A 14,796-nucleotide genomic window follows, 5' to 3' on the forward strand; every position below is an offset into this window, starting at 1 on the left:
AATGAATGCATGCAAGAATGCTATGAATGTCAAGATGAACACCAAGAACACTTTGAAGATCATGATGAACATCAAGAACATAATTTTGAAAAATTTTGATGCAAGGAAAACATGCAAGACACCAAACTTAGAAATCTTTAATGCATGGAAAATATGAATGCAAAAATGCACATGAAAAACAACAAACAATACAAAATAAGAAAACATCAAGATCAAACAAGAGGACTTATCAAGAACAACTTGAAGATCATGAAGAACACTATGAATGCATGGGATTTTCGAAAACAATGCAAGAAAAATTTTTAAAGCATGCAATTGACACCAAACTTAAAAATTGACTCAAGACTCAAACAAGAAACACAAAATATTTTTGATTTTTATGATTTTCTAATTTTTTTGGATTTTTAAAATTTTTTTTCGAAAATAAAGTTTAGAAAAACGAAAAATAAAAGAAAAATTTTGAAAAAGATTTTTGAAAAGAAAATTACCTAATCTGAGCAACAAGATGAACCGTCAGTTGTCCATACTCGAACAATCCCCGGCAACGGCGCCAAAAACTTGGTGGACGAAATTGTGATCCTTATTCTTTAAGTTGCACTCCTTGTAAAATTATGGAATTTAAGAAATTGGCACTGGTTGAATTCACAACTCCGTTCAACTAACCAGCAAGTGTACTGGGTCGTCCAAGTAATAAACCTTACGTGAGTAAGGGTCGATCCCACAGAGATTGTTGGTATGAAGCAAGCTATGGTCACCTTGTAAATCTCAGTTAGGCAGATTAAAGTTGTTTATGGTTTCGGAAATTAATAATAAGAAAATAGAAGAAATAATAAAAGGGATAGAACACTTATGCAGATTCATTGGTGGGAATTTCAGATAAGCATATGGAGATACTATATGGCCCAAGGACGCCTGCTCTCCTACTGCTTCAACTCAATCCTTCTTACTCCTTTCCATGGCAAGCTGTATGTAGGGCATCACCGTTCTCAGTGGCTACATCCCATCCTCTCAGTGAAAATGGTCCTCTGCGGCTGTCACTCGCATGGCTAATCATCTGTCGGTTCTCAATCAGGTTGGAATAGAATCCATTGATTCTTTTGCGCTTGTCATCACGCCCAGCCTTCAGGAGTTTGAAGCTCGTCACAATCATTCAATCCTAGAATCCTACTCGGAATACCATAGACAAGGTTTAGACTTTCCGGATCCTCATGAATGCCGCCATCTATCTAGCTTATACCACGAAGATTCTGTTGGGGAATCTAAGAGATACACATTCAAGCTCGGTTGCATGTAGAACGGAAGTGGTTGTCAATCACGCGCGTTCATAAGTGAGAATGATAATGAGGGTTATCTAATCATCACATTCATCATGTTCTTGGGTGCGAATGAATATCTTGGAATAAGAATAAGAGAGAATTGAATAAAAGAAAATAGAACTGCATTAATACTTGAGGTACAACAGAGCTCCACACCCTTAATCTATGGTGTGCAGAAACTCCACCGTTGAAAATACATAAGTAAAAGGTTCAGGCATGGCCGAATGGCCAGCCCCCTAAAACGTGATCAATAGCCTCTTAGGATGAAGAATAAAACAAAACTGAGACCAAAGATGTCTAATACATTAATAAATCATCCTATTTATAATAAACTAGCTCCTAGGGTTTACATGAGTAAGTAATTAATGCATAAATCCACTTCCGGGGCCCACTTGGTGTATGTTTGGGCTGAGCTTGATCAATCCACGAGCTGAGGCTTCTCTTGGAGTTGAACTCCGAGTTATGACGTGTTTTGGGCGTTCAACTCTGGATCATGACGTTTTTCTGGCGTTTAACTTCAGACAGCAGCATGTACTTGGCGTTCAACGCCAAGTTACGTCGTCATCTTCCGAATAAAGTATGGACTATTATATATTGCTGGAAAGCCCTGGATGTCTACTTTCCAACGTCGTTGAGAGCGCGCCAATTGGAGTTCTGTAGCTCCAGAAAATCCATTTCGAGTGCAGGGAGGTCAGAATCCAACAGCATCAGCAGTCCTTTTGTCAGCCTTTTTCAGAGTTTTGCTCAAATCCCTCATTTCAGTCAGAATTTACCTGAAATCACAGAAAAACACACAAACTCATAGTAAAGTCCAGAAATGTGAATTTAACATAAAAACTAATGAAAACATCCCTAAAAGTAGCTTGAACTTACTAAAAACTACCTAAAAACAATGCCAAAAAGCGTATAAATTATCCGCTCATCAGCTCTCATGGAGCCACAAGGTGATCAGGTCAATGTTGTATAGTCCCAACACCAAACTTAGAGTTTGGATATGGGATCTTAACACCAAACTTAGAGTTTGGTTGTGGCCTCCCAACACCAAACTTAGAGTTTGACTGTGGGGGCTCTTCCTGACTCTGAATTGAGAGAAGCTCTTCATGCTTACTCTCTTTTGTCACAGAGGGATGGCCATGTGCCTTAAACATAAGGTAGTCCCCATTCAATTGAAGGACTAATTCACCTCTGTTGACATCTATCACAGCTCCTACTGTGGCTAGGAAAGGTCTTCCAAGGATGATGCAATCATCCTCTTCCTTCCCAGTTTCTAAAATTATGAAATCAGCAGGGATGTAAAGGCCTTCAACCTTTACTAACACGTCCTCTACTATTTCATAAGCTTGTCTCAATGACTTGTCTGCCAATTATAATGAGAACAAGGCAGGTTGTACCTCAATGATCTCCAGCTTCTCCATTACAGAGAGTGGCATAAGATTTATCCCTGACCCTAGATCACACAGAGCTTTTTCAAAGGTCATGGTGCCTATGGTACAAGGTATTAAGAACTTGCCAGGATCTTGTCTCTTTTGAGGTAAAATTTGCTGAATCCAGGTATCTAGTTCATTAATGAGCAAGGGAGGTTCACTTTTCCAAGTCTCATTACCAAACAGCTTGGCATTCAGCTTCATGATAGCTCCTAAATATTGAGCAAGTTGCTCTCCAGTCACATCTTCATCCTCTTCAGAGGAAGAATAGTCTTCAGAGCTCATGAATGGCAGAAGAAGATTTAATGGAATCTCTATGGTCTCTATATGAGCCTCAGATTCCTTTGGATCCTTAATAGGAAACTCCTTCTTGCTTGAGGGACGTCCCAGGAGGTCTTCCTCACTAGGATTTTCGTCCTCCTCCTCCCTTGTGCATTCGGCCATATTGATTATATCAATGGCCTTGTACTCTCCTTTTGGATTCTCTTCTGTATTGCTTGGGAGAATACTGGGAGGAGTTTCAATGATTTTTTTACTCAGCTGGCCCACTTGTGCCTCCAGATTTCTGATGGAGGATCTTGTTTCACTCATGAAACTGAAAGTGGCCTTTGACAGATCAGAGACTAGATTGGCTAAATTAGAAGTGTTTTGTTCAGAATTCTCTGTCTGTTGCTGAGAAGATGATGGATATGGCTTGCTATTGCTCAGCCTATTGCGTCCACCATTGTTAAAGCCTTGTTGAGGCTTTTGTTGATCCTTCCATGAGAAATTTGGATGATTTCTCCATGATGAGTTATAGGTGTTTCCATAAGGTTCACCCATGTAATTAACCTCTGCCATGGCAGGGTTCTCAGGATCATAAGCTTCTTCAGAAGCTGCCTCTCTAGTACTGTTGGATGCATGTTGCCATCCATTCAGATTTTGAGAGATCATGTTAACCTGTTGAGTCAACACTTTGTTCTGAGCCAATATGGCATTCAGAGCATCAATTTCAAGAACTCCTTTCTTCTGAGGTATCCCATTATTCACAGAATTCCTCTCAGAAGTGTACATGAATTGGTTGTTTGCAACCATATCAATGAGTTCTTGAGCCTTTTCAGGCGTTTTCTTTAGGTGAATAGATCCACCTGCAGAATGGTCCAATGACATTTTCGAAAATTCAGAGAGACCATAATAGAATATATCTAATATGGTCCATTCTGAAAATATGTCAGATGGACATCTTTTGGTCAGCTGCTTGTATCTTTCCCAAGCTTCATAGAGGGATTCACCATCTTTCTGTTTGAAGGTTTGAACATCCACTCTCAGCTTGCTCAGCTTTTGAGGAGGAAAGAATTTATCCAAGAAGGCTGTGACCAGCTTATCCCAGGAGTCCAGGCTATCCTTGGGTTGTGAATCCAACCATATTCTAGCTCTGTCTCTTACAGCAAAAGGGAAAAGCATGAGTCTGTAGACTTCAGGATCAACTCCATTTGTCTTTACAGTCTCACAGATCTGTAAGAACTCAGTTAAAAACTGATAAGGATCTTCAGATGGAAGTCCATAAAACTTGCAGTTTTATTGCATTAAGGCAACTAGCTGAGGTTTCAGCTCAAAGTTATTGGCTCCAATGGCAGGAATGGAGATGCTTCTTCCATCAAATTTGGACGTTGGTTTTGTGAAGTCACCAAGCATTCTCCTTGCATTATTATTATTTTCGGCTGCCATCTCCTTCTCTTGTTCGAAAATTTCTGAAAGGTTCTTTCTGGATTGTTGTAATTTAGTTTCTCTTAGTTTCCTTTTCAGAGTCCTTTCAGGTTCAGGATCAATTTCAACAAGAGTGCCTTTTTCCCTGTTCCTGCTCATATGAAAGAGAAGAAAGCAAGAAAAGAAAGAGGAATCCTCTATGTCACAGTATAGAGATTCCTTTATGTTAGTAGAAAAAGAAAAGGGAGAAGAGTAAAGAAGAATGAATAGTCTGTATAAGGAGTAAGGATAGGGGAGGTGAAGAGAAGTGTTAGTAAATAAATAATTAAATAAAATAAGAAAAGAGAGGGAGAATTTCGAAAATAATTTTGAAAAAGGGGTTAGTATTTTCAAAAATTAGAGATAAATGTAATTAAAATTAAAACATGAAACATTTAGTTTAAAGAATTTTTTTGAAAAAAGAGAGAGATATTTTCGAAAATTAGAGAGGAAAGAGTAGTTAGGTGGTTTTGAAAAAGATAAGAAACAAACAAAAAGTCAAATAGTTAGTTGAAAAAGATATTAAAGTCAAATTTGAAAAGATAAGAAGATAAGAAGTTAGATAAGATATTTTGAAATCAAATTTTGAAAAAGATAAAATTTTTGAAAAAGATAAGATAAAAGATAAAAAGATCTAATTTTTAAAATGACTTAACTAACAAGAAACTACAAGATAAGATTTGAACCTTTCTTAACAAGAAAGTAACAAACTTCAAATTTTTGAACCAATCACATTAATTGTTAGCTAATTTTTGAAAATTTGATATAAAGATAAGAAAAAGATTTTGAAAATAATTTGAAAAAGATTTTTGAAATTTTTGAAAAATAAGAAAAAAATGGAAAAGATATGATTTTTGAAAAAGATTTTGAAAAGATAAGATTTTTAAAATTGAATTTTTGACTTGACTTGTAAGAAACAACTAATTTTGAAAATTTTTGACCAAGTCAACCCAAAATTTCAAAAATTTGGAGAGAAAAAAGGAAAAGATATTTTTTTGATTTTTGAATTTTTAATGATGAGAGAGAAAAACACAACATGACCCAAAACTTAAAAATTTTGGATCAAAACACATGATGCATGCAAGAACACTATGAATGTCAAGATGAACACCAAGAACACTTTGAAGATCATGATGAACATCAAGAACAAAATTTTGAAAAATTTTTGATGCAAAGAAAACATGCAAGACACCAAACTTAAAAATCTTTAATGCATGGACTCTAACAAACAAAAAATGCACATGAAAAACAACAAACAACATAAAACAAGAAATCATCAAGATTAAACAAGAAGACTTGTCAAGAACAACTTGAAGATCATGAAGAACATCATGAATGCATGAATTTTCGAAAAATGCAAGAAAAATTTTTTAAAACATGCAAGACACCAAACTTAAAAATTGACTCAAGACTCAAACAAGAAACATAAAATATTTTTGATTTTTATGATTTTCTAATTTTTTTTTGGATTTTTATTAATTTTTGTTTTCGAAAATATTTTTGGAAAAACGAAAAAGAAAAGAAAAATTTTGAAAAAGATTTTTGAAAAGAAAATTACCTAATCTGAGCAACAAGATGATCCTTCAGTTGTCCAAACTCAACAATCCCCGGCAACGGCGCCAAAAACTTGGTGGACGAAATTGTGATCCTCTTTGTATTTGCATGAGATTTAAAAATTGGCTCTATTGGAATTTATGATCACAACTTCATTCAACTTAACCAGCAAGTGTACTAGGTCATCCAAGTAATACCTTACGTGAGTAAGGGTCGATCCCACAGAGATTGTTGGTATGAAGCAAGCTATGGTCATCTTGTAAATCTCAGTTAGGCATATTAAATTGGTTTATGGATTTTCGAATAATTAATAATAAATAGAAAATAAAAAGGGATAGAAATACTTATGTAAATCAATAGTGGAAATTTCAGATAGGTGTATGGAGATGCTGTGCTCCTCTTGAATCTCTACTTTCTCAGTGCTTTCATCCAATTCTTCTTACTCCTTTCCATGGCAAGCTTTATGTAGGGCATCACCGTTGTCAATGGCTACATCCCATCCTCTCAGTGAAAATGGTCCTATGCTCTATCACAGCACGGCTAATCATCTGTCAGTTCTCAATCAGGTTGGAATAGAATCCCTTGATTCTTTTGCGCTTGTCATCACGCCCAGCCTTCAGGAGTTTGAAGCTTGTCACAGTCATTCAATCCCGGAATCCTACTCGGAATACCATAGACAAGGTTTAGACTTTCCGGATCCTCATGAATGCCGCCATCTATCTAACTTATACCACGAAGATTCTGTTGGGGAATCTAAGAGATATGTGCCCGGCCTAAAGTAGAACGGAAGTGGTTGTCAATCACGCGCATTCATAGGTGAGAATGATGATGAGTGTCACGGATCATCACATTCATCAAAGTGTTGTGCAACGTATATCTTGGAATAAGAATAAAAGAGAATTGAATAGAAAGTAATAATAATTGTATTGAAACTTGAGGTACAGCAGAGCTCCACACCCTTAATCTATGGTGTGCAGAAACTCCACCGTTGAAAATACATAAGTGAAAGGTTCAGGCATGGCCGAATGGCCAGCCCCCAAAATGTGATCAATAGTCTCCTAAGATGAAGGATGAAACAAAACTGAGACCAAAGATGAAACGTGGTCAAAAGACGACTAATACATTAGCAAAAGGTCTTATTTATACTAAACTAGCTACTAGGGTTTACATGAGTAAGTAATTGATGCATAAATCCACTTCCGGGGCCCACTTGGTGTATGTTTGGGCTGAGCTTGATCTATCCACGAGCTGAGGCTTCTCTTAGAGTTGAACTCCAAGTTATAACGTGTTTTGGGCGTTCAACTCCGGATCATGACGTTTTTCTGGCGTTTAACTCCAGACAGCAGCATGTACTTGGCGTTCAACACCAAGTTACGTCGTCAATTTCCGAATAAAGTATGAGCTATTATATATTTCTGGAAAGTTCTGGATGTCTACTTTCCAACGCCATTGAGAGCGTGCCATTTGGAGTTCTGTAGCTCCAGAAAATCCATTTCGAGTGCAGGGAGGTCAGATTCCAACAGCATCAGCAGTCCTTTTGTCAGCCTTTTTCAGAGTTTTGCTCAAGTCCCTCAATTTCAGCCAGAAATTACCTGAAATCACAGAAAAACACACAAACTCATAGTAAAGTCTAGAAATGTGAATTTGACATAAAAACTAATGAAAACATCCCTAAAAGTAGATTGAACTTACTAAAAACTACCTAAAAACAATGCCAAAAAGCGTATAAATTATCCGCTCATGAACCTGCATCTGAAAAAAAAATAGATTATGGAATGAGAACCGGAGGTTCTCAGTATAATAACAGTGCCCAATGATGTAAGATATAAGACTCCTGGATGCCAAAGACAATCCTAGAGCTTCATATCCATCATGAGATTCAAGCTTAAAACATAATTAAATTTAAAACCTTAACTTTAAAACCATAATGAAAAAGGGTAATCTAACTTAGGGGATTTCTAAGTCTAACGATTCTCTGCTATCCCACAGCCTTCGCCAGCCTAACCGCCATGCGATCCCATTGCCATCGCCTTCCGAACCTCCTCAATCCCAGTAGAAAGCACAAGTATAAGCATGGATATCAAGTAATTCAATAAGCAATTAGGCATGTTATACAGCTAGGCAAACAATACAAGTCGGCAAAGAAAACAAACAGATAGAAGATGCACATGATGAATGTCTGTCCTATTTGGTTGTGATATCACATCGTCTGTTCAATTGTCAACTCGACACATCTCCATGGAGATGTCGCTCTTCGGTCTCATATTGGGAACTCTTGAGATATTGTGCCCGGAACACGGTCCAGGATATAGTTCCTGCACACTCTAGTGATTCCGAAGTGATGCGAGCGGGATACTCTTGCCACGGACCTCACATCTCAACGTAAGCGGGATAAACCAACTGTCCTTATGCCGCCACCGCGACCTTGACAAACGGGATTAACCAACCGTCCTTGCCAAGCGCATAGCGTCTCAACATTCTCAATTTAAAATATTACATCAGTGGTTTTCAAAATCATTTTATTCAGTATTTAGTAGTTCACTACTTCAACAATTCATTGTCAGTAATCATCAACACAATACTCCGCATTCTCACTCAATCAAATCCGTCCTCAGTACTCCAGAAACCTATGTCTCCGTTTTTTAAATTCATGTAAAATTCATCTAATTATGTCACTAATTCTCTTTCAAAATTCCTTAAGCATAACTACAAAACATTACCCTTAAACCGCATCTTGGAGAAGTTTAGAAAGTTTGGAGAACCCTTAAAAACAAAGGAAATCATTTTTCAGCCAAACAGGGGTCTCACGTACACATGTTGTTGAAAAAGGGGTGGTCGCATATGCCACCACCTGCTCACATACGCAAGTGTCCCAACCTAAATGGGTTGCTCGTGTTGCATTTTAAAATTCACGTACGCAAAGGCTTCATTTTTAATAGCTCGTGTACGCCTACAGTGCGTCGCGTACGTGAGATGCCCAACCCGAATGGTTTGGTCGCGTCGCGTGCACTGTGTCGCGTACGCATGGGTTAAAAATCAGTTTACTCGCGTACACAAGTTACCCAACCCGAATGGTTTGCTCACCTCGCGTGCCTCCTGTCGCGTATGCAGCTCATAGCAGACATAGAAAAATTCCAAATGCTGCAGAATTCAATTTTTGGCACCAAACTTTGAACAGTCATAACTTCCTCTACGAAATTCAATTTTTTACAAACTTGATATCAATTTAAAGATCTTAAAGCCATGTTTAATTTAAAATAAAGTTCATTTAATTTCAAGCTTGGAGGCTCAAGTTATGATACGTCAAAGTTCCTCAAAAACTAGTTTTTACCAAAAACAAGATTCTCAACTTTCCGAAATTAACAACCAAACTAAACCAAAACCACACCAAACCTCAAATCACCTCAGAATTTGCCCTTTTGTGTCTCATTTTACCAATCTTATCAAATTTTCACTCACATTACATGATACTAAATCTCAATTATCCAATATATCACACTAAAACCATTTCTCAACCAACAGAATCACCCATCATCATTATATCACTACCAATCATAATAATCAACCTCATTCAACCTCAATTTCAATCTTCAACATCATTTATCAATATCAATACCATAATTCATCAAAATAACCAAATCATCACATCATCATACATCATCATTCAACAAATTCAACAATAAATTCAATCCAAACCTATCCTATGGGTCACTAGCCTAAGTGTCCAGAAATATTATATATTACATAGAGAAAACCTAAACCATACTTTGGCCGGTTCCCAATATGCACTAACTCACCAAGTTGAGTCCAACTCAAGCCTCCAATCACCAGCAACCAATCCAAAGCTCCAATTAAATGCCAACAATCACAACTTCAAGCTATATACACATAATTCATAACCAATCAACCTAGGGTTCATCATAATCATAATTTCACAAGGGTTGATAATAAACTTACCTTACCCAATATTGATTGGGTCAAACCCAATAGGAACCAAAGACTAGAGTATACCTAAACACCCAAAATCATAAAATTTCACTCAACAGAAAACCCAAAACTTTAAATTTATGAAAGGAAAGGTTGTGATAGGATTCGTGATTTTCTTACCAATTTCTTGTGTGGATTTTGTAGAGCTTTTTGTGGTGATCATATGGCCACAAACAGTGCGACGATCGGAGCTCCGTAGCTCAAGTTATGAGCTTGTGAAGTTGTGTGTGAATAGTGGCAATGGTGGTTTCTCTCCTTCCCAACTCAGTTGCATGTGTTTAGTGTGTTTGTCTATGTTGTGTGCTGAATGAGTCAAGTGTGGGGTGTTAAATGTCTTGGGCTTGGGCTCAACTTGGGCCTGGTTTAACCCGTTAGTATTTTTGGCTCGTTTGGCCCAATTTTAGGACAAACGTTTAATATTAATGCCCGATTTTTAATTCTAAATATTTTTCTAAGGTTTTTCTATTATTTTTATTATTCTCGCACAGTACCGGACCGATTTAAGCTGGTACTGCCGGTAATATTTACTGGTTGTATTTTTATGCAGTTCTTCGCAGAAAATTACATTTTTTAACTCAGAAAAATCTACTAAGTCCAAAAATCATATTTAAATTTCCTAATTCACATTCTAAATTTTTGGAACCTATTTTAGGCAAATTTAATTATTTAATTCATCGGTTAAATAATCGCAGTTCTTACATTCTCCCCACCAAATAAGAAAACTTGTCCCAAAAATTTAGTGATTACCTGAGAATAACTCGTGATAATCCTTCCGCATCTCAGACTCTAACTCCCAAGTATGTTCTTCAACTCCTGCTCGTTTCCAAGACACTTTAACCAACTGAACTTCCTTTCCTCGCAGTTTCTTCACACTATTGTTGTCAATACGTGCCGGTGTTACTTGAAATGTCAAGTTCTCCTTCAACTCGACCGACTCGGGTTCTAACACATGAGCCGCATCCGAAGTCTACTTACGGAGTTGTGACATGTGAAATACGTCAGGCAAGTTAGACAAGTGAGGCAGTAAAGCTACTTAATATGCCACCGGCCCAAAATTGCCTCAGAATCTTGAACGGTCCAATGAATCTTGGATTCAACTTCGTGGTCTTAATTGCCCTTCCAATCCCAGTTGTCAGAGTAACCTTCAGAAACACATGCTCACTCATTTCAAATTCCAACAGTTTCCTTCTCTGATCTGCATGACTTTTCTATCAGTTCTGTGCAGTTAAAATCATTGCTTGAATCTTTTTAATCTTTTTAGTAGTCTCCGCTACCAAAATCAAGACCCAATACACTTGCTTCACTGGTCTCATACCAACACATTGGAGATTGGCACTTCCGTCCATACAAAGCCTCATACGAGCCATCCCAATACTCGCATGAAAGCTGTTGTTCTACGCAAACTCTACCAATGGCATGTAACGGTTCCAACTTTCCGATTGATCCAAGACACACGCCCTTAGCATATCTTCCAATGTCTGAATAGCCCGTTCTAACTGTCCATCCATTTGCGGATGATATGCCGTGCTGAGACATAGCCTTGTACCGAAAGCTCTTTGGAAAGTTTCCCAAAACCTTGATGTGAATCGAGGATCACGGTCTGACACTATGCTCGATGACACTCCGTGCAATCTTACAATCTCCTTGATGTACAACCTTGCCAATTCCTCCATAGAGTGGTTCACTCAGATAGGCAGAAAATGAGTGGACTTGGTTAAGCGATCCACGATCACCAAATCGCATCAAATCCTGACCTAGTCCTTGGTAAACCATTCACAAAATCTATTGCAATTCCTTTCCACTTCTACTGAGGAATCTCAAATGGCTGTAACATTCTCGACAGTCTCTGGTGCTCTATCTTCACCTTCTGACACGTCAAACACTTAGATATTATTGTAGCTACATCATTCTTCATCCCAGGCCACCAAAACATCTTCTTTAAGTCATAGTACATCTTTGTACTTCCTGGATGAATAAAAAACCCACTGTTGTGAGCTTCCGATAATAATTCTTGTCTCAAACTTCCAACATCTGGCACACAGATTCTCCCCTTATACCTCCATAACTCTTCATCATCCTTAGTAAATTCTTCATACCTCTTCTTACTAACTGATTGAAATAATCGCTGAAGTTCTTGCTCATTTTGCTGAGCCCTCTGAATCTTTGACTTAAAGGTACTTGAAATTTGCAACTGGTTCAAACAAGCTATTACGGTAACTTCACCAAGGTCCAAATTGAGATCTGCAAATTTATCCACTAACTCCTCCTCTTTGATCCTCATCCAATCTATCGTCAAAGACTTTCGACTTAATACGTCTGCCACCACGTTTGCCTTCCCAGGGTGATAACTTAGTTTAAAATCATAATCTTTCAGTAGCTCCATCTACCTCCTCTGATGCATATTGAGCTCTTTCTGATGAAAGATGTACTTAAGACTCTTTTGATCAGAAAAGATGCTAAACCTCACTCCATACAAGTGGTGCCTCCAAATCTTTAATGCAAACACAATCATCACCAATTCCAAGTCATGAGTTGAGTAATTCACTTAATGTGGTCTCAGCTGACGCGATGGATAAGCCACTACATTTTGGTGTTGCATCAACACGCAACCCAAACGCTTCAAAGAAGCATCACAGTATACTTCAAACGGTTCTGCGGTTCTGGAAAAATTAAAATAGGCACTAAAGTTAACTTTTGTTTCAAAGTCTGAAGACCCTCCTCACAGTCTGATGTCCACACAAACGATACCTCCTTCCGGGTTAACTTAGTCATCAGTAGTGCAATCTGGGAAAATCCCTCGATGAATCTTCAGTAATATTCGGCCAAGCCCAAGAAACTCCTAACCTCAGTCACTGTAGTTGGTCTCTTCCATTCTATCACCGCCTTCACTTTCGAAGGGTCCACTGCTATTCCGTCGTAACTCACCACGTGATCAAAGAACTTCACTTCTTCTTTTCAAAACTCACACTTTGATAATTTGGCATCCAATTTCTGCTCCTTCCAAATTTGCAACACAATTATCAAGTGTTCCTCGTGCTCCTTTGCCGTCTTAGAATAAATTAAGATGTCATCTATGAAAACCACCACGAATTTGTCTAAGAAGGAATGAAACACTCTATTCATGTAATCCATGAACACAGCAGGTGCATTCGTCAACCCAAAGTACATAACCGCAAACTCGTAGTGTCCAAAGCGCGTTCTAAATGCTATTTTCGGAATGTCATCCTCCTTCACCCTTATCTGATGGTAACTGTTCATACCCTAGGTCGAGCTGTCCGACTCGGGATGTTCTATAGACAAAGCGACCGACCTCTGTAGGTCAGGACAATCCGACTACTTCTCAAAGAGCTTGGCCAAGTCACCAGGAAAGCCCAAAAAGAAGGGCCCTAATGGAGGACCGCGTACCTAAGCCCAAGGCAGTCCAAGCCTACAGGAAGAAGGGCGGTTCCCTTGAAGATAAGATGACCTCACTCAAAAGATAAAGATAAGATAAGATAACTAACTTATCTTATCTAATAATGTCATTCCACGCTATTATAAATACGCTGGAGCACCCAGGTATAACTCAAACTCTGATCCTACAAAATACCTGCTTAATACCCTTGCTAACTTAAGCATCGGAGTCCCTTGCAGGTACCACCACCCTCCGGTGACGAAAGATCAGCACCATCATTCCGTTCAACAAGTTAGACACGACAGCTTCGACCGGTACAGAAGATCTCGTCTGAGATCGACCTACAATTTCAGGTAACCCTCGAAACATTGGCACTGTTGCTGGGGAACCTGGAAGACATCCCACCATTATGGCAGACGACCATGACAACGATCACAATTCAGATCTAGAGGATAGAACGCCGCACAAAAACGTGGACACTACCCCAAAAGGATACTTCTCAACTTAACAACAAAAAGAATTTGCCAAATGCAGGAGTCATGGAGGCGCTTCAAGACCGTTTAAAACAACTGGAAGAAGAAGCCCTACGACAACGAGAGGCTGAGAAAGACCTACAGAAGGAAATAAGGCGATGCCGGGAATTGGAAGACAAACTCTTAAAACTCGAAGCCGATCTCAAGACCAAAGCCAACCGATCCCCTCACGAGGACAGCTCCCGCAAGGAACAAGATCCATTCTCCAAGGAGATCATAAAGACTAAAATCCCAAAAGACTTTAAACTCTCATATATGACTTTATACGACGGCACTACAGATCCTGGCCACCATCTCAGTAATTTCAGAAGTAGAATGTACCTCACCGACGCCTCATATGTAATTCGTTGCAAAGCCTTCCCGACTACTTTAACAAAGATGGCAATTAGATGGTTTGACAATCTACCTTCTAGGTCCATCTCGAGTATCGAGGACTTGGCTAAGAAGTTTTTGGCCAGATTCTCCATCCAAAAAGACAAGACTAAGCACGCTCCAAGTCTATTAGGAATCAGGCAAGGAGAACAGAAAACTCTCCGCAACTACATGGAATGATTCAACAAAACATGCCTAGACATAGAGAACCTACCAACAGAGGCTGCCATTATGGGCCTCATCAATGGCTTGCGTGAGGGACCTTTTAGCCAATCTATATCGAAAAAACACCCCACATCTCTGAACGAAGTACAAGAACGAGCAGAAAAGTATATCAACATGGAGGAAAACTCTCGACTAGGAGAGACTTCAAAATCCGGATTCACCTTCCAGGATAAGGACAAAGAATCCAAAAAGAAGGAAGATTGACATGGAGAAAAAATAAAAAATATCACAATTACACCCCCCTTCGGGTGTCTCTCGTGGATGTC

At 38.6% G+C, this 14,796-nt stretch overlaps 1 non-coding gene across 1 annotated transcript; it reads left to right on the plus strand.

Moving 5' to 3' along the window:
* The first annotated feature begins 3,947 nt into the window (after positions 1–3,947).
* Positions 3,948–4,051, plus strand: LOC130964506 (small nucleolar RNA R71). Its single transcript, XR_009080596.1, has one exon. It is a non-coding gene; the product is annotated as a small nucleolar RNA R71 (small nucleolar RNA).
* The last annotated feature ends 10,745 nt before the right edge of the window (positions 4,052–14,796 follow it).

The sequence above is a fragment of the Arachis stenosperma genome, chromosome 2 (assembly GCF_014773155.1).
Source record: "Arachis stenosperma cultivar V10309 chromosome 2, arast.V10309.gnm1.PFL2, whole genome shotgun sequence".
Classification (NCBI taxonomy): Eukaryota; Viridiplantae; Streptophyta; class Magnoliopsida; order Fabales; family Fabaceae; genus Arachis; species Arachis stenosperma.